This window comes from Scardinius erythrophthalmus (genome assembly GCF_964197995.2).
Source record: "Scardinius erythrophthalmus genome assembly, chromosome: 1".
Lineage (NCBI taxonomy): Eukaryota > Metazoa > Chordata > Actinopteri > Cypriniformes > Leuciscidae > Scardinius > Scardinius erythrophthalmus.
The window spans coordinates 59,782,287-59,802,259 of NC_138221.1; the positions used below are offsets into that span (position 1 = coordinate 59,782,287).

The 19,973-nt window shown below is 41.9% G+C and overlaps 1 pseudogene across 1 annotated transcript; it reads right to left on the bottom strand.

Moving 5' to 3' along the window:
- Nucleotides 1-2,479: 2,479 nt before the first annotated feature.
- On the bottom strand, nucleotides 2,480-3,458 carry LOC308696337 (putative nuclease HARBI1; annotated as a pseudogene). The gene has a single exon. The product of its transcript is annotated as a putative nuclease HARBI1 (transcript).
- Nucleotides 3,459-19,973: the final 16,515 nt, after the last annotated feature.

Sequence of the window (19,973 nt, forward strand, 5' to 3'; positions counted from 1 at the left end):
CAATGGTTTGCAAAATTAGAATCCTTATCTGAATGTTCCAGAAACATCACTGTATCCTCCACCCAAATGTGGAAATTTAATGGGGATATGCAGAAGTTTGTTAAGGATATGTTGTAAGGGCCAAGAGTTTTGGGCAGCTGTAAGGACTTGTGTGTTTGCTCGCCAGCAGGGGAAACTGGGAACATTGTCCCGGTCCTGGGATATAAAGGGACCTATACTTAAATGCATCTTTTGCTGCTGAGCATGTGGCTATAGAGCCCATCCTAAAAATGTTGTGCCAAGTCATGTGATTTCAAGTGATGGCTCTGGATAGAGAGGTGAGATGACTTACATACTGAAAACTTATATAATCTACAGTTATTACAGTTTTGAGGGAGATTAATATTTAGAACTTGTGTGTGACAAAGTCATGTCAAGTTATAAAAACACATTGTGAGATATGTTTCAAAGACCTATTTGTTTTCTTATTTTTATAGAATATAAATTCTGTAAAAATAAACACGTATGACAGGGGGAAAAATACAGTTCCTTAGTTCATGGTTTAAGAGGAATGACTTTGTTTTAAATATATAATACAACCTTAAAAATTAAGGATGTTTACCCAGACAGCAACAAAGCTTCGGCCCAGATCCGGCCCACACCTGGAACACGATGAATCCGCATGTACCAGATGCTATGTTGTTGTCTGGGTATTGGCAATCATTGTTCCATGAAGAACCTTTAACATCCATTGGACCTTTCCATTCCATAAAAGGTTATAAATGGAGCTTTTCGACTGCATGGTTCGGTACGGCACGCTTTGGCACTTTTCCACTGCACGGTACGGTACGGTACGGTTCGCTTTAAATGGTACCACCTCTGTTGAGGTTCCAAGCATACCGTACTGATACTAAAATGTGACGTGAAAACACTGTGGATCACTGATTGGTCATACAGAATCGTCACTACCGGCGTCACTGCATTTGCGACACGAGACACCAAACCCACTAGATTTAAACAGCCAGACCCATGCAGTGCCGAGCCGAACCGTACCAAGCCGTACCATGCAGTGGAAAAGCGCCATTATATTAGAAAATGTTTCTCTAGATTTTTACACTAAGAAGAAAATGGTTCTTTTGAGATATGTTCCCTAAAAGGTTCTTGGCATCACTGCAAAAAAACAATAACATAGAAACATATGGGGCGGTTTCCCGGACCAAGATTAAATTAAGACAGGAGTAGACCTTAATCTAGAATAGTTAATCATGTCTTAAAAAATGGCTTTCTGAAACACAGATTAAGTAAAGATTACTAACACCTGGACTATGGAGTCCTCAACTAAAATACACTCAGTTAATTTACAGTAATACCACCTGTGCAAATCAGGATTAGCTGGATTGAGGTTGCCTATAAAACATGGAATGAACCAAGAAAAGGTTAAAATTGTATGCAACTGAGAAGCAAATGGCAATGGAAGTTGAAAAGAGAGTGCGATCAAAGAACGTTTCTGAACATGAGAAAAGTCTTTTAAAGCAAATAGTTTCGAGACATCCTGTTATCGAAGATAAACTGCTCACATCAGCTGTTGAATCAAAGAAAAGGAATGCCTGGACATCTATTTGTAATGAATTTAATGCAAATGAACACACATCTACAAGAACAATACAACAACTTCAGGTAAGAATCATTAGTTTTATTATGGCTTTTTAAAATCACTGTTGTATTTATATTAGTTATTTAATACAGGTGTTGTGGAAAAATATCAAAATAAACCTAAAAAAAATGTTGCTGAAGCTCGAAGAGAGAGGTTTAAGACTGGCGGAGGACCTGCAAATAAAGACTGTGATGTGTTGGATGAGTTACTGACAGGAATACTGGAGAATCAGCAACCTTTGGAGAACACCAGATGATGACCATGGACAGTTCAGATGATGGATCACATGCACCTATATTAAGTAATTGAATTTGATTTTGGCTTTTTGTTTCTCTCCTCTCAAACTTCTATTTGCTTCTGTCATGTGAAACATTTTCCCATTTAATCTGTATTTATTTGACCATATATGAACTGTTCATGTTTTAAGGAGAAGGTCAAAACAGAACTGAATAATTGGAAAGCAGCTTACCCTCCACATCCTCAGAAGCAAGGGTGGCAATGTCTGCCAGTCTGGTAACCAGAAGAAAAGACTCACTGTTCATGAAAAGTTGGCTAATGATTTTCATGAACATAAATTTAAGTATCTGAGGAGCATGAAATGAAGATGAAGATACTACAAGTAGAACTGGAGATAAAGATGAAGGAGAGAGATGCAACAGGCTCAAATGTCACATCAGTACATGAATCTGTGAAATAAATATTGTTTTATTAAGAAAAGATGGATGTTGTGTTGGTTTCAGTAACATACCAGACCAAAAAGTTGTACACTTTTAACAAATATTTGGTTTTATTATTACATGTATCAGATCTGAACAGAGGGTTGAAAGTTAAATCATGTAAAAAGATCTATTTAAAGTGGCACAATGCAAAAGCATCCCTGTATGCAAGTCCTTCTCTGTGGTTTGTTGTAAATGGTGGCACATCTGGATTGTCATCCTCTTCTATTGGGGGATCTGGGCATCCCTGCTTTTTTAGGTAGTTGTGAAGAACAGCTGTTGTACTGATGACAGTGCAGCATCTACTTGGTTTGAATCTGAGTGTTTTCCTAAGGCACTGAAAACGACTCTTCCAAACACCAAACATGCGCTCGACTAAACCCCTTGTGCGCATATGAGCCTGGTTGTAGCGCAGTTCTTCAGCTGTTGTTGGGTGCAAGTATGGCGTAAACAAGAAATCCTTCTGAGCATACCCACTGTCACCAAGCAAAATTTCATTATGAACTCTTCTTTCAAATTGAGTATACAGAGATGAGTTGAGGAAAATTTTGGAATCATGAGTTGCACCTTTCCACCGTGCAACAATGTTTGAAAACTCTAACTGGGGAGTGCATACACCTTGGACATTTATGGAAAACCAACCAGTTCTTTCGGTTCCTGTATTCCTCAGCATCTGGAGTAGAGGGACGCTTAATGGGAATATGGATTCCATCTATGCAACCTATGACGCCTGGGAAATTTCCATGTTCATAGAATAGTACCTTGTAGTTAGCCTGGGTTCTAGCATCAGGGAAGTTTATGTAATGTGCTTTTAATTCACAATGACTTTGCATACTGTTGGTTCACTGACACCACATAAATCCACATGCCAAGAACCTTAAAGTTATGAGCACCTGGAGACAAACTGGAATAGGCTGTCCTCTTTGGGTCACAGATGAAAGCCTGGGTTCTAAGAGTGAAATTATCTCCACTGCATTTACTTTATGCATGCGGAAACGATCTCGAAAACTTATTTCATCAAAACGTTGCAATGGGTCACTTCTGTCTGCAAGAACTTGCCTGGCTGGTGGAAAGCGCTGATCATCATTGACATAGTCCAAGTAATCCATGTGTCCTCCAAATGAAATTAATCTGAAGTTAAACCTGCCTCCTGGTAGGTTTAATTTAAGCCTCAATTTAGTCCTGAAGTTGCTCTAGTCTTCCTCCAGGAAATTCGCCTATTAAATTCTGGACTAGACTAAGTCTTAGACTTTTTAAAACCATGACAGTGAAAGCACATTTCTGTTAATCTGATTTAAATGGCCATTTTAGTCTAGGACTAGGCTTAATCTTGGTCCGGGAAACCACCCCATAAAGTTACTAATAGCGAAAACACACAATTATGTACTTGAACTTTTAACTCAAAGTCTCATAATAACTAAGATAAAGATACCTTGTAACATCTCCCCCATGCTATACAACTAGCCACATTTTCCCCAATAATGCCCACATTTTAGGATATCAAAGGTAATATGGGAAAATTAAAGTCATTTTAAAGTTTTAAATATACATACACATATACATATATATTTTTTGGGCCACTTGACGGATGTGATCCATACATGCATTGTCAAACGTTAGATGCCTGCAAGCCTTGTTTTCAGTTCCAGACTATTTCATCCAAATTCCCTTACTTAGAAGTCTGTTTGCGTTCAGCCATGTCTTCAGGCAAGTAAAACACGCTAATTTGGATTGAGGTCAGGTGCCTGATATTTCTAGCCAAGAGCTATCCGCATTTTGGCTCAGAAAATAAACAAATAAAATAAAAATCCTTAGTTGTGTTTAACGTACGTGTGTTATTGTTCTGCCACAAAAATTAGCCATGCAATACGCAGTCATGTTTTGAAATATTACATCAGATCTAAGCATTGAAGATGTGCCTGGATACTTTAGATTTCAGCCCACTGACATTGTCACTCTCAATAAGCAGTCACATCACAAGACAAGTGTGCCGGTTTAAATGGCAACCATGCATGCTCAGGGCGCAACATCATGAGTTGTTTGCTTTTTCACCCCTCAATTATTTCATAAGTCAAGTGCCAGGGTTTTTAAACCAACCAACATGTTGTGAACCGTTCTGAATAACCGATCTGTCTTTTACCACATTGCAGTTTAATAAAAATGTTATAAAATTGTTTTGCCATTTCATAAAGATTAATAATTCACTCAAGTCCGTGTGTCATAGTGATTTTGCCATTGGTAAGGGAGATGAGGACACTCTTGGGATAGAAAGGTGAAAGCTATAAACGAAAAGCTGCAGCATATTTTAAACCAGGTTTTCTGCAGCATTACATCTTTACACAGACTATTCTTGCTTAACACAGTCATACTGTGGAAAAACCTGGGAAAGCACAATCCGAAGTATCTTGTTTCATGTTTCACACGGTTCATATTTTACTATGGTTTAGTAATTAATCCTATCTAGTCAGGTTTTAAGATCTGGTTTAATACTTGCATTTGCATATTTATGAGGTTAACAACATTTACAAATGCATGCGACCAGTTTGCAACCTGTTTTAATAAATGCTTGTGGAAACGTCACCACATAAATTACCCTGGCTGTATTGAACCTTCTGAAATAATAGGTGTCTCTTTATCAGTCCAGTTAATGTTACTCCATTATATGTCGTTGTTGAACATTTCTAACCTCTTCCTTCAGATATAGACTAAATGCAACAAAGTGTATGGATACTTAATGAGATAGGCATTTATGATTGGTTTGTCTGTTGCTAACCAACTCTACATGACCACATGATGCCACATTACAACTCATTCCCATAAGGCATGGAAAAGCACCAAGACTTTCTACAATTTATCATTGAGCAGTCGAGCATATTACGTCCGGCATGACAGAGGCTTTGTGTTTGAATACATTTTGATATAATGCCCTTAAAATCTCCCAGCCACTTAAATCCCTGAAAGCCGAGAGCATTCGGAGGGAAGGTTAGGTTATGGCGTGCCTTTGTCTCGTGTCCTTTGGCCCTTACGCTTGAATAAAGGCCTGTGTTAAGTGCTGAACACAGAAGCAATTCTTTGAGGTCTCACACACTTCCTGTGGGGCGACTCTATGAGGGGAGAGTCCTTGACCCAATTACAAAGAGCACATTTGATATGTGCGGGATCATAGTAGTGCTTGTATGAATGTTTGTGGGATATTTAATACAAGGTGAACTGTATGAAACCAACAATGAATTATTTATTATAAAGTATTTATACATTTATGGTACCATTTTTTTGTACTACCCCTACACTGATTTAGAAAAAAATAAATATTTTACAGTAAATTTTTACAATGAGAGTCATCATTGAGAAAAAAAAGCAATTACAAAAAAGCTCATAAGTAAAATATCTGGATGCACAGCTTTAATTTTGGATAAAATTGGAAATATTTTGCATAGTGCAAAATGCAAAGAATCTTAATGATAGGTTTAATAGAAACATATATTTATTTATTTATACCATATAATATATATATATAGTTAAGTGTAGAAGTTATAGAATATGCAGAGCAGAGGTTGGGCTAAATTGGAATCAAAGAGTGTACAATAAGAATATATAATAGACTATATAATGAAGGTATCTCTAAAGAGTTTAATACAGTACAAATGAATTGTGCTGTAAATTGAAGCATTTTCACTAGTGGCCTCAGAATTTTGTACATTTCCATTTGACTTGAACCTAACATAACTCCCCAAAAATGTGTCAGAGCTGAAAGGCACGAGCACCATTTAACATGAAGAACTGTTGTTTATTCCCGAGTCTCATGCAGTTATATTCTAATTGTTTTAATCTATGTGACATCTCAACAGAGCAATTAACATGCAGGTGTTGTGACATGTTGCTGCAGTTCATCAGAGGACAGACAGTTGAAATCGCAGCACGTAAGTTAAAGAAAAGAAATTATGCAGCAAGCGCTTTGTAATGAGGTCTTGTCCTCTCCTCGAACCCTGGACTGAACTTAACAATTTCATTCATATCTCATGCTTGATTAAGCTCCATCTACTTCAAGTTTAGGCCAGTTTTGAATGTTAACTGTCCTGTGACACAATTATGAAACAGTGTATTAGTGTTAAGACTGAAACTTTCCCAAGGTCGTGCAATGATTTTGTTTTAAAGGTCGCAGACAGGCACATTTACTATAGATGTAGAATATCTATTATCTGTGAAATAAATGCAAGTCAAATGTGTTTTATCTTCTGGTGAAACGAGGTGGGCTTGTGTTTTTTCTAAAGCAAGTTTATAATCACAAATTCTTTTGTTACATGTGAGACCAATATGTCTTTGACAAATTATTTAAGTGCTTTAGCCTCTGGGCAATGGCACATTGAGAAACATCCATGTTTTATTCAAGTCACTGTTCATCCAAGAAGTCATTCAAAGTCATATGTTGTGATGTTCATTGCATCTTCATATAGAACTATGAAACCTTCTACTACGTCTGTGAACCAAACGTGTGTTCAATAAACATAAATTATATACTCTCAGTCCCATAAAATATTATATAATTAACATAACTGTCAAACGGTGAGGTAAGCAAAAACGCACAAAAAAGAATACACTTCAATAATCATTCACAAACAAGCCAAGCTTGCAGAAGTTCACCGGAGATTCACAGGAATAATAAACAAGTGAAACCACATGGGAAACAAAGACAAGAACCAACAAGGAGTAATGGAAACACAGGGCTATATATACACAGGGGACAAACAAAAGCAATGAAACTAGGCAGGGCAACTAACAAAGGTTAATCAAGAACTAAACTGAAAGTAAACACAAGAATGAAATGACAACTAAAATTAACATAACCCTTACAATAAAACAGCTATATTAATAATGTAAAACCTTATATAATATCTAATATGTAGTACAACTTTTCTACAAAATCCACAGTTAGTCATCTACAGTTGTAAATTTTTTCAAGGGTGGTGACGTTTGGATAGAAAGTCTTTACTGTTGCAGTAGTTGGTCAGTACTGTGGTTCAATTTGTTGAATATTGTAATAATATGTAACTAAATTTAGTCACACAGGCAGGAAAATGGTTGCAAAATAGTTGTAGTCTATTTGTGCAACTTTCTTATGGCAGACCGACAGAACAAAGTAGTTGTAGAAACGGGCTGTTTCTCTTTTCACATGCAAAAAAAAAAAAAAAAAAGAAGAAAAAAAAAATTAATAAATAAATAAATAATTAAATAGTATTTAAGACAGAGTAAGATCAGTAAAAGAAAAAAGTTAATTTAATTGTCATGGTCAGATAGAGGGTCATTTAAAACTAAATTTAACTAAATAGTTTATGGTGCAAAAACCTTGAGTGACATTATAATTGGATCTCCAAAAAACAAATGAAATGCTAAAAAATATGATATGACCCTTTTAATTAGGTTCCTAGACTCTCTTGAAATTAATTAACTTAAAATAATCATAGCTCTATACCCTGAAGTTATGTTTTTGCAAGAGAAACGTATCTTAATAAATTGTACCGGTAGCACAACAAAAAAAAAAAGAAAAGAAAAAAAAGAAGATGATTGAAAAATCCCATTGACGTCCCCTGGGTAACTGATTCTTCCAAGCAGGAGTAAATTATAATATCATTATGTAACCAGGTGGTAAATACCCTTAAAGTTTGTTACTCTCGTTGCATGGTAAGGTCTATTTTTTTATTGTTGTTTATGTTTAATTATGGAGACAGGGAGAAAAAAAACGTCTCGGGTTACGTATGTAACCCTCGTTCCCTGAGTGGGGAACGAGACGCTGCATCGATACTCGATACTTTGGGGAATGCCTTCGGCATGAAGCGTCTGAAGTCAACTATGGAACTATTCCAATCTTGATTGGTGCAACGTCACCCGTGACGTCGCATGTGACGGTGATCCGGAAGCTACAAAAGGGTCACAGGAACCAGGAAATGTTAGCTTCTAATTGGTCAAAGCAAGTCGTTCTCAGGGGCGCGAAAAGTGTGGCCGAGGGATGCAGCGTCTCGTTCCCCACTCAGGGAACGAGGGTTACATACGTAACCCGAGACGTTCCCTTTCGTAAAGGGAACTCCCGCTGCATCGATACTCGATACTTTGGGGAACGAATACCCACGCCGCCACACTGAGAGTAAAAACGCCCTGGTATAAAGCATCTGGTACACTCACGGACGATAGAATGAGTAGAGGGCAGATCCAAACTAGCTTGTCATAAGATTTGGTGCAAGAAAGGGAGGTCTGGAGCCGGAGGCTCGACTGACCTCATGGCTGGGAGCCCCAGACAGTAGAAAATATTAGATGAGAGGTGAAGGCAGAAGCGCACCTTGTACTTCAAATATGAGTGGTTTTAGATAACCAACTGCACTCTTAATAAAGGGAATAGCTCCTAACCCTTGATGCATAACTAGATGGACTGACTCCTCTCAGCCTGAGTCCTAATGTAGGAACCTCAAAGGCTATGACCTTGACCATCCAACACATGCGATGGAGGATGGAATACCTGAAGAATCTTAACATTGCCTACAAGTACCTCAGTACAGGGCAAAAATAACGTTGAGTGGCTCCCACGCTAGCAAGTAAGAGGGGGCAGCACCACCACTCTTCCAGGGAGTAAGACGAGCAGGAAGCAGACTCAATAGATTCTCCTATATATACTTATATATCTCAAATATATATTCGTATACCTCACCCACAGGACATGATGGGTGCCAGGGATAACCCATCAGCCTGATGCCAATAGGCTGGATGAAAAGGATTCATCCTCCAATCTACAGGAACATGGAGTTTCAGTGGGAACGTCCTTTCGAGAACACCCTTAGAGACTTGCAGAGGGCACTGAGGCCGCCACAGAGGCCCTAAGCATGAACAGGAGATCCCGTTAGAGAGCGGGATGGAACACCAGTACTGAAGCCAGTGGGCAGTAATAAACTGGGTTCAATGCCCTCCCTAACTTAATTGTTTAGTTCCTAGTAGAGTGGGGTTCTAGTATGGATGTCCTGACCACCTCGGTGGAAAGGGCAACCTAATTATGGGTGGGACCCCCTCAGGGGCCAGACCCATAGTCTCCATAACTCTGGTCGGGGATGAAATAATATACCATCAGCCTGAGACAGAAGATCTCTCCTAATAGGAATTTTCCATGGAGGACTCTCCAAGAGACTAATAAGGTCCGAAAAACAAATTCGGGCCGGCCAGTACGGAGCTACAAGGAGTAGTCTCACTCCGTACCTCCTGACCCTTTCTAGAACCCCAGGGAGCAGAGCGATCGGGGAAAAGCGTACAGATGTGACCTCAGCCACATCTGTACCGTGGCATCCAAGCCCAAAGGAGCTGGATGTGAGAGAGAGTACCAGAGCGGGCAATGAGAGTTCTCATGAGAAGCGAACAGGTCAACCTCCGCCCGGCCAAACTCTCTCCATATAAGCTCAACCACTTCAGGGTGGAGCCGCCATTCCCCAGGCCTCGGCCCCTGCCTCGACAGGATGTCTGCTCCCATATTTTCAACCCCAGGAATATAAATAGATCTGACAGAGAGAAATTTGTCCTGGGACCAAAGAAGAATTTGATGCGCCAGTCTACAAAGAGGGCGAGATTTCAAACCTCCTTGGCGGTTGATATAAGAGACCACCGACATATTGTCTGTCCTAACAAGAACATGATGGCCTCTGAGGTCTACAAGGAAGTGCCTCAGGGCAAAAAAATACAGCCAACATCTCCAAGCGATTAATATACAATGTGAGATGATGGTCCTTCCAAGTACCTCGGGTGTAACGGCCCTCCATAACCGCACCCCAGCCCGTGAGGGACGCATCCGTGGTCAGAGTTTTTCTCTCACATGGTGCTCCCAAAACAGGGCCCTGAGACAGGAACCATGGTTTCTTCCATACGACAAGAGAACGAAGGCATCTGCGCGTAACTCTGATCGTACGAAAAGGGTTTCCCAGAGGAGAAAATCCCTTGTTCCTGAGCCACCACTGCAAGGCCCTCATATGGAGCAGACCAAAGGGTACTACCGTGGAAGCTGCAGCCATAAGACCCAAAACTCTTTGAAAGTGTTTGACAGTGATAGCCTGGCCTAACCTAATACTCTTCATTGTGTTTAAGATAGTATTTATACAAGCAGGAGACAATTGTGCCCGCATTGTGACTAAGTCCCACTCTACTCCCAGGGACGTGGTCCTCTGAAGAGGAGTTAAGGAACTTTTCTTCACATTGAGTCTCAACCCCACGCACCTCAGATGGCGCAAAACAACGTCTCGATGTTGAATTGCTAGTTCTTTTTGACTGAGCCAAAATGAGCCAGTCATCTATAAGATACGGACCCCCTGAAATCTCAATGGAGCAAGGGCCGTGTCCATACATTTAGTGAAGGTGCGAGGGGATAAGGCTAGGCTGACTGGAAGAGTCCAGAACTGATGCGCTTTTCCCCCCAAAAGCGGATCTCGGAAACTTCCTGTGATGGGGTTAGAAGGGAAAGAGGAGTTAAGGAGCTTGTGGATCTATCAAGACAGACCAGTCCTCGGAGCTGGTCTGACTGACAGTCGGTAACTTGAATCTGAACCCCCGTAAACCAAGGAAGAGCCCACTTTGAGGTTTCCTGTGTTAAGAGGGACTAGACTTCCTGTTCCAAAAACCGACCCTGCTCGGGGCTGGCCGACATGTGAACCACCCTTAGTAGATAATATTTGTATATTAGCTCCACTGTAAGCAGGACCCCCTAGGCTATATTTTGAAGACCCCTCGGGGTGTCTAAATATGCCATTATGGGGACCAGTCCCTCGTGACTGGCCTCGGCTATAAATTTCCAAATGGCTTCGGTGACCTGAAGCAGCTAACTGGCAGGAACTAACCGAAATATGCTCTCTACAGACCTCCTGAGAGGCGGCGAACTCGACAGTGCCGCAACGTCTTCGGGCAGATACTGCGATTTGTGTTCGCTGGAAGCCGATATGTCCCGAAGCGCCATCGGCGGTGGGAAGCGAACATCGATTTCCTAAGGGCTGCATAAGGGGGCGAGACTCCTGTACTCGCTCTCCTGGGGGAACGCCCATAAGGGTCTGCGTGTTACGACAAGACCTCTTAGTTGAAGCCGTCTTAGCCCGAGAGACAGTCCTCAGACCTGTCTTCGGTATGGAGAGCTTCGTGCGAGAATGTTTCCTCTGGCCCCAAGCCTTATACGGGGGGGCACAAGAGGGAACCCTCTCAAAACATGAGGAGCTGGCGGCTGTCCCATGAGGCTACCCCCTGGCAGCAACCCCATGAGACCTGGACTGACAACTGGGGATAGCTGATTGTCGCTCTGTCTCCTGAAGCCTCTCGACAACGGTTCTTGCCGCGTCGCCAAAGAGGCCAGAAGGTGAAATGGGGGCATCGAGAAGGAAAGCCCTGTCTTTCTCCTCGATCCCCAAGCGATTAAGCCATAAATGTCTCTCTGAGACGACTAGTGCTGCCATAGAACGGCCAATAGCACGGGCCGTCTCTTTAATAATACGGAGAGATAAGTCAGCTACTCTACGAAATTCAGTAATATAGAGTGAGACCTCCCAGTTATAGTCCACCTGCTTGAGGAGGTCAGCCGGGTATGCCTGTAATAACCCCATCGTGTGTGGGCATGCACCAGCTCGACCACCGCCATATATGCTTTCCCTAACAAATTCGATGTTCGAGATTTGGAGGGAAGTGTCTGAGCTATCTGGGGTGACGCAATGTCGGGGAGAAAATATTTCGCAAAATATTCCTCAACCCGAGCCATCACCTAATAACCATTTTCATTAGATTCCCTAATGGATGAGTAAATATATACATGGGGGAAAATAATTGAGATGAAAATGGATTTTTCCACGATCTTGATACCTCAGTATGGAGATCAGTGAAAAAGGGAAGGCTCTGACACGGAGATTGTGACTGGGTCTGCAGGAAGCGCTCATTCATTTTATTTTTCCCAGTCGCTTCCTGCTTATTATATGGCCATTTAACATTTAATTTAACCACTGCCCTGATTACAACCTCCAGCAACTCCTCACTAACGGGAATATGGGGTGGCGAATCCCCATATCCACGTGATTCAGTGTTAATAGATAATATCTAACTCCTCGGAGCCAGATAAATCAAACGCTGTGTCTTTAACACGGTCGGAAGAAGCCGCAGCCCGGGCTTCCGAACCGTGCGCGAGACCAGTGGAGCTGGTTAATAAACACTGAGAAAGGGTCGCAACCGTCTCAGTATCATATGCCAGCCCCACGTACGAATCACATGCATACAAGCGGCGCGCTGCCTCAACAGACACGGGACCTGATGCACTGGAAACGCGAGCCTGATCTAATTGATCGAACAGGCTCAAACGGGAGCGGAGCTTTTTCATTGAAAACAGTTTGCACAGACAGCGCCCTCGAGCACCGCCCGTGCATGCTCCACTCCCAGACAAACTACACAAAGCGTGTGTGTGTCATCCTCGCTTAAATAACGTGGGCAAGGGGACGCACACTGCCTGAATAGCTTCTCTTTTTTCGCCATAAATAATACTCTTTTCACGGGACAAACAACACCAAATAGAACAGACAAGATGACATAGAGCGCTTGCTGAAGACCAGAAGCTAACATTTCCTGGTTCCTGTGACCCTTTTGTAGCTTCCGGATCACCGTCACATGCGACGTCACGGGTGACGTTGCACCAATCAAGATTGGAATAGTTCCATAGTTGACTTCAGACGCTTCATGCCGAAGGCATTCCCCAAAGTATCGAGTATCGATGCAGCGGGAGTTCCCTTTACGAAAGGGAACAGAGATTACCTGTATTTCCTTGGAGTATTTCAGCGGGTGGCGATATGTGTGTCGGGCAGGGGGCCAATGTTTCGGAAAACATAGAAGCTTCCCTGGGCGCCGCCATTGATTAGCAGACCCCCACCTGCTGTTAGCATTCCATTGACTCCCATTCATTTTGGCGTCACTTTGACAGCGAATAACTTTACATCATTACCTTGTATCTTACGTTATGGCCCCGTAGAAGCCGTTTTTGTAAAAATAGGCTAACGATTGCGTCATAACCACGTGACTCTCTGTCGCACAGTAGAGAAATTACCGTATAGACAGGAGGAGAAGCTCACGGGCAATTGGGGGGACGTGGAGGCAAAATGACAAAATAATTAATCAGAATACTTAGCAAAAGTTTCTCCTGCTCCTAGCTCATGGACACCTGCTACTCACACTCTCCGTCTCTGCAAGTTTCGGAAGGCAATGATTCAGATTTCTCTTGGCACAGCTACTAGAAGACAGACAGGTTGCTCACGTCACATCTACGTTGTCAAGCTCAGTTTGAGTCTGCGCAGTACGCTCAGCCATCAGGAAGTGAGTGCTTCTAATTGACTTCACTTTTCTCCGTTGAATCCAATGGGGTCGCTGTGTCCTTTTATTTTACTGTCTATTTGCCAGTGCGAAAGAGAGATGCACACTCTCGGGAAATTGTGGAGGATTTGAGTTCATCCATGGGTAAATTATGGAAGCTTGTTTCCGCCACAGAATAAAACATTTTAAAAGATATTTGCGACTTTTATCTCACAATTGCGAGTTTACATCTCGCAATTCTGACTTTATTTCTCAGAATTGCGAGATATAAAGTCAGAATTGCGTGAAATAAAGTCGCAATTGCGTGTTATAAAGTCAGAATATTTACTTTTTTTCTTGCAATTGCGACTTTATATGACGCAATTCTGACTTTATAACACATAATTGCGAGTTTATATCTCGCAATTGCGACTTTATTTCTCAGAATTGCGACTTTATTTCTCACAATTCTGACTTCATATCTTGCAATTCTGAGGAAAAAAGTCACAATTCTGACTTGATATATAGCAATTGTGAGAAAAAAAGCAGAACTGTGAGACAAAATGTCGCAATTATTATTATGTATTTATTATTCAGTGGCGGAAACAAGCTTCCATAGTAAATACAATGTTTTGTGAGTATATTTTTGTTTAATACCATTTGTGGATGCGTATTTTGTTGTGTTAATTCAGAGAATTATGTTTGAAAAGTTATGTAGTGGGTAATGTCCGCGATGATATGACGTCACACCATGCGGTGTAGGCCTGGTTATTTGGCGTTATGCCAAATGTTATACACTAAATGTAAATCTAAATCCCCGGTCACAATTATATGAAGTAATGATACTGAAAATTATTATTATAAATTACTAGACAGGAATGTTTCTAAAAAAAAAAAAAAAGTATGTTATTTACTCCATAATCATACTGTAGTCATGACTGACAGTTTCTATGTCTACAGGAAGCCGTTTGTGTGTAGGTGCGTGTGCTATTTCTGTGTGTTTGTGGTTAAGAGTAAAAAAGAAAATGTCTAGCAAAGCATTCAGAAAATGTGTGTAACACCATGCCAGAGATACTGTACTTAAAGGAGAACTCCGGTCAATTTTAACATTGAGCTCATTTTTTTGTACATTTGGAGTGCTGTCAATACAGAAAACAACGACAAAAATCGGTGTTGCCTACACCGAGTTATTCTATTTTTAAAATTTGCACCCTGTTGACTTCAATAGGGCAAGTAGTAAGCCTGCTTTTTAGCCTCTTAACATCCTTTAAGTGTCATTACAAGTGCACAGAAAATGTGAGTGATTCCTTCCGAGTGAACACGGGTGGATCTGACTGCAGTAGATGTTAGAGATATTAATAAAAACGAAGTTAATTCAGCCAGCGCTCATACCTTTGTTTACATCCTGTTTTTGGTGGAACGCCATAGTAATCGATTGTCGAGTTCACGCGCGTGATCATTGGTAACTAAACCTATGCGCGTGAACTCGACAATCGATTACTATGGCGTTCCACCGAAAACAGGATGTAAACAAAGGTATGAGCGCTGGCTGAATTAACTTCGTTTTTATTAATATCTCTAACATCTACTGCAGTCAGATCCACCCGTGTTCACTCGGAAGGAATCACTCACATTTTCTGTGCACTTGTAATGACACTTAAAGGATGTTAAGAGGCTAAAAAGCAGGCTTACTACTTGCCCTATTGAAGTCAACAGGGTGCAAATTTTAAAAATAGAATAACTCGGTGTAGGCAACACCGATTTTTGTCGTTGTTCTCTGTATTGACAGCACTCAAAATGTACAAAAAAATTAGCTCAATGTTAAAATTGACCGGAGTTCTCCTTTAACACTGGGAGTTTCACATGATCTGTGTGTTATGTGTCTCAGAGCGGAGCATGCTCGATCAGCCCTTGAGGGGGCTGGTTGCTCTCACTGTGACCGTTTCACAGAGGCTCTACTCCTGCCTAGTTCTTTCCAAGAGCTTTTTTTTGTGCCCAGTGAGCCAGGAGCCTGCACCTCGCAGATCGGGTCCTGTGGGGATCGCAGCTTGAGTTAGCAGATGAGCTCAAGATGGGTAGAACCTTTTCTCAAGCATCACCCGCTAGCTCTTCAGCTCTAATGCCAGACCCAAAAGCCCGCTCTGTGGCTTCTTCCGATCTGACAGAGAGCATGTTCTTGGCCTGAACTACTTCTGAGGAACTAGATGTGACAAGAGTTGAGGGAGACGTAATGAGTGAGTCTGTCTTTTTCCTCGCCCCCACATACGAGGAGCTTGTAGGTCTTATGACCCACGCCATGGACAAATTGAAGTTTGATTGGTCAGTGGAGAGGGCGGAAACTCTCCTAAGTAGATTGGATGAGGAATTCCTAGCAGGTCATAGGCGTCCTATAGGCACCTATGGGCGATCTCCATGATGAGTTTGCGAGATCGTTGGACAAACCATTCTCACCGCGTGTCAACGCCCCTTTAACAACTATTTATGCTAACGTGAAGGGGCTTGCTGAATACGGGGATGCCCCGGGTCGAAGATGCGCTTGCAAGCTATTTTGTTCCCCGTGTGGCATATCCCTGTGGAAGGCTCTTCATGACGCAGTCCTGTAGCTTCGTCGTGTGACAGATTTTGCCCTCAGTAAAACCAAGCAGGTGGCTCGTTCTGTGGGCCGCTCGATTGCTTCCATGGCAGCCATATGGAGAGGCACCTAGGGCTTAACTGTTGGGGCTCAAGGAGAAGGAAAGAGCTTTTCTTGACACCCCAATGACTTTTTCGCACCGCTGTGAAGGCAGTGGTCCAGAAGCCAGCGGAGTTTGAGCAATCCATCCCCCGCCGCAGACGAGAACCTACATTCTCCCCTCCAGAACTTGTTGCTGGTCCCAGCAGGAGACAGGGGTCAGAAGGAGAGTGTCACTGCCCGTGCTCCACCCCAGAGGAGTCAGAGCTTGAGGAGGCAACCTCGCAAGAAGCCAAAAGAGGATCTGAGGTGTGGTCAACTAGGCCAAAAGAAAAAATAAGCTGAACCCTTAGATTCCTCTTTTTGGCTTCTTTCCCTGAAATATGCATCTTTCCCTGAGCCAGGGAAGCGCAGTTGTTTATATGAAATAAGTGTCTGCACATTGCCTCACTTTTTTTCAGCTCATTATAGTGCTTCTCTTGTAATCACTCTTCCCATTGGTGACCCACTTTTCTATCTATAGAGTGTGTTTCCCTGTTATTAAAGAGGAAGTGCATCACACTATGAGGGTTTTTCATTTTCAGTGCTCCGCCCCTTTTTCTGCCGTTGAATACTATGGAGCATCTGTATGTCTCCTTTGCAGTAAAGCTAGACTGTTGGTAGAGAGGTAGAGTGAACGTACAATCACTACATTATTTATCTCCAGAAGCTTTCATTAGATTTACAATATGGACATGCTCCACAATGTATTAGGTGTTGTAGGTGTACAGTTGGGCTCTAACGCAGTTGCGTCCCACTCTTCTACCTGCCGTCCTTCCTAGTGCAATGCGGTAGTGAAATGAATGTGAATAGCAAACATAGATGAAGAGATTAGGCATCCCACGCTATCATGTCCCACTCTTTCGTTTAGTGTCCTTCAGTGAACTGGGTATAGAGGCAGTTTCAGAATCCTTCATATTTCATATTGACGAAAGGAGGAAAGATGGACAATTCCGGTGCTTATGTCCCGTGCCTCGTTATGTCTAAAAGTGGATTACTTGGTAGAGAGTAGTATGAAAAAGCTATGGTGCTCCGCTCTCTCAGTACCCCCTCCTGATCATACTGGAGGTAATAGTCGGGCGATTGTATGTTGATTGTATGTTATATTCCTAGGACCCCTGCTACTGGATGGAGCACTTCCCTAAAACTCCGGCAGCTGAGATTTTCGGTCCTCAAAAGAGGTCATGCAGTTATGCCCCATGGTGATCGGTGATAGAGAGCAAGAGGATGTGGAGCTGATGTGAAGCTTCACCCCAATGCTCTCTTGCCAGGTCTCCTGGATAATGTTGCCATAGGTAGAGCAGGCAGTTGAGGGAACAGGGTTCCCTCCTGGGGCATATCTCGGTCCTTTGGACCAGATGCTGAATACTTGCTACTTTGTAAAAGGGTACCCCCTTCGAGCTTACAGTATGGCCAAGGCTCCGGGTAGCAGTGCTCTAGTCTGCCTCTCCTTATTGGTTGGCAAATGCAAAGAGTCTGCAATCTACCTAAGCAGTTCAGCCCCGCGGATCAGTTACAGATCAGGCAATATGGCTGGTATTGAACGGCAGGTTCCAATTCAGGCTATTTATTTCTTGGTCAGTGGGTGCACTGTATGGCAATGCTTTGGCTAGAGCTTAGCTTGCGGAGTAATTTCACAGGACACAGTGAGCACGCAGATGTGGTGTTGAGTTCTGCTTCAAAAGGATGCGTCTCAGGCTCCGTCTGTAACCATGGTTCCCTGAGCTGCGTACACTGCGTATCGTTATCATATTAAGTTTATTAGTTTTAAGTATTAAGTTTATGAGTAGCTTTCCTTCCAAATTTATGACTGTCACCAAGCTTATTTAGAGCTGAAAGGTTGTACACGATTCAGTAGGTTCAGCTGCAGTTTAAAGCTAACAACAAATAAGTTACATACTTTTTACCTTCGCCAACTGCTGTCATGTCAGCAAATTCTGCTGTGGCCACAAGTTAGGGAACAGATATAATAATTTCCATATTTAAAATGGCAATGGGAATTTTTTCATTATTGCCTCAGGGACAGCAAACACCTGTCAAATGTTTCTGTTCTCTGCTGCATATCAAGGAGACATCGTTTGAAAAGAGTTTTTAAAGCCGGGACAGAGAGATCTTCAAAGGCATAAGTAAAATGAGGAGTCCTTGCAGATATTTCACACAACTTTTCGAATGTTTCAATGCTGGAAGATGAAGGAATGAATGAGATGAATTATTCATCTCGTGTTGAGGGTGGTACACATTAATCTCAGGCACTCTTGATAAACTAGTTTTAAATTATGTCTGACATGGAGGTCTGAATGTCAGTCAGCAGACAACAGCCTTCTAGACTCATTCAGTTCAACTCCAGTTTATTTTCATCTTTTATTCAGTAAGGCTACAGATGACCCTCTTTCAAGTGATTAATATGCATTAATATTAATATGCATATTTTTAGTAAGCAAGTTAGTTAGTTAGTTAGTTAGTTAGTTAGTTAGTTAGTTAGTTAGTTAGTTAGTTGTCCGTCCGTCCATTCGTTCATTCATTAAGACTGGCGATTACCATTTTATTGAACTGATAAATAAATATACTGAGGGTGATTAAGCCTTGCAAACAGACCAACTGATTCACTGAAAAGATCTTACTCAAATTTCTCACACTGAAAAAAGTTATGTTTTTTTCCTTCGTATTTTTGTCTTGTTTTCCAGTATAAGTATCTAAAAAATCTTAAAGGTCCCATGGCATGAACATTTCACTTTATGCGTTTTTTTTTTTAACATTAATATGAGTTCCCCTAGCCTGCCTATGTTCCCCCAGTGGCTAGAAATGGTGATAGGTGTAAACCAAGCCCTGGGTATCCTGCTCCGCCTTTGAGAAAATGAAAGCTCAGGTGGGCCAATCTGGAATCTTCCCTATATGTCGTCATACGGGGAAAGGTTACCTCCCCTTTCTCTGCTTTGCCCGCCCAGATAATTTGGCCCGCCCATGGGAAAATGAGCTACGACCGTGCGAGCGCGATATTGGTTTTTCCTCGAGAGACATCATGGCTTGCAAACGAGTGATGCATGGCAGTTGCTCAGTGTTTGGATGTACAAATGAACACAAAAGTATTTTTTTAGTTCCTAAATCTTCAGGAGTAAATCATGGGTTAAGTGTAACATGACTTCAATATACGTGGACATGGAGAACTTTGTCATTAAAAAATGAGCCAGAGTACAATCTTCTCTAAACCACAAAGATTACTGATATAGATGCTAATTCAGCTTTAGAACAATAGCAAATCAGAGCAACATGAAAAGCCAACAACGTAGGCTAGCGTTAGCTACATGATAATAACTGTAACAGCATACATAAACAAACCAACTAAAGTATGTATCCAGGCACAATATTTTAAACTAATCATTTGGAGACGTCCTGCTGTAGCCGCTGAGTTGCAACTTTTTCAGGTGTTTCTCCATCCGGATCAGATTCTGGGTCAAACTGGAAAGCTTGAACGACTGCGTGTCTACGAGCCATTGTGATACATCCACTGTAAACATTAGCACATGGTACCATGGCGGCAAGCTGGTCAAGGCCACACCGCCACCCTCCACCTTGCCCTGCCTCTCTC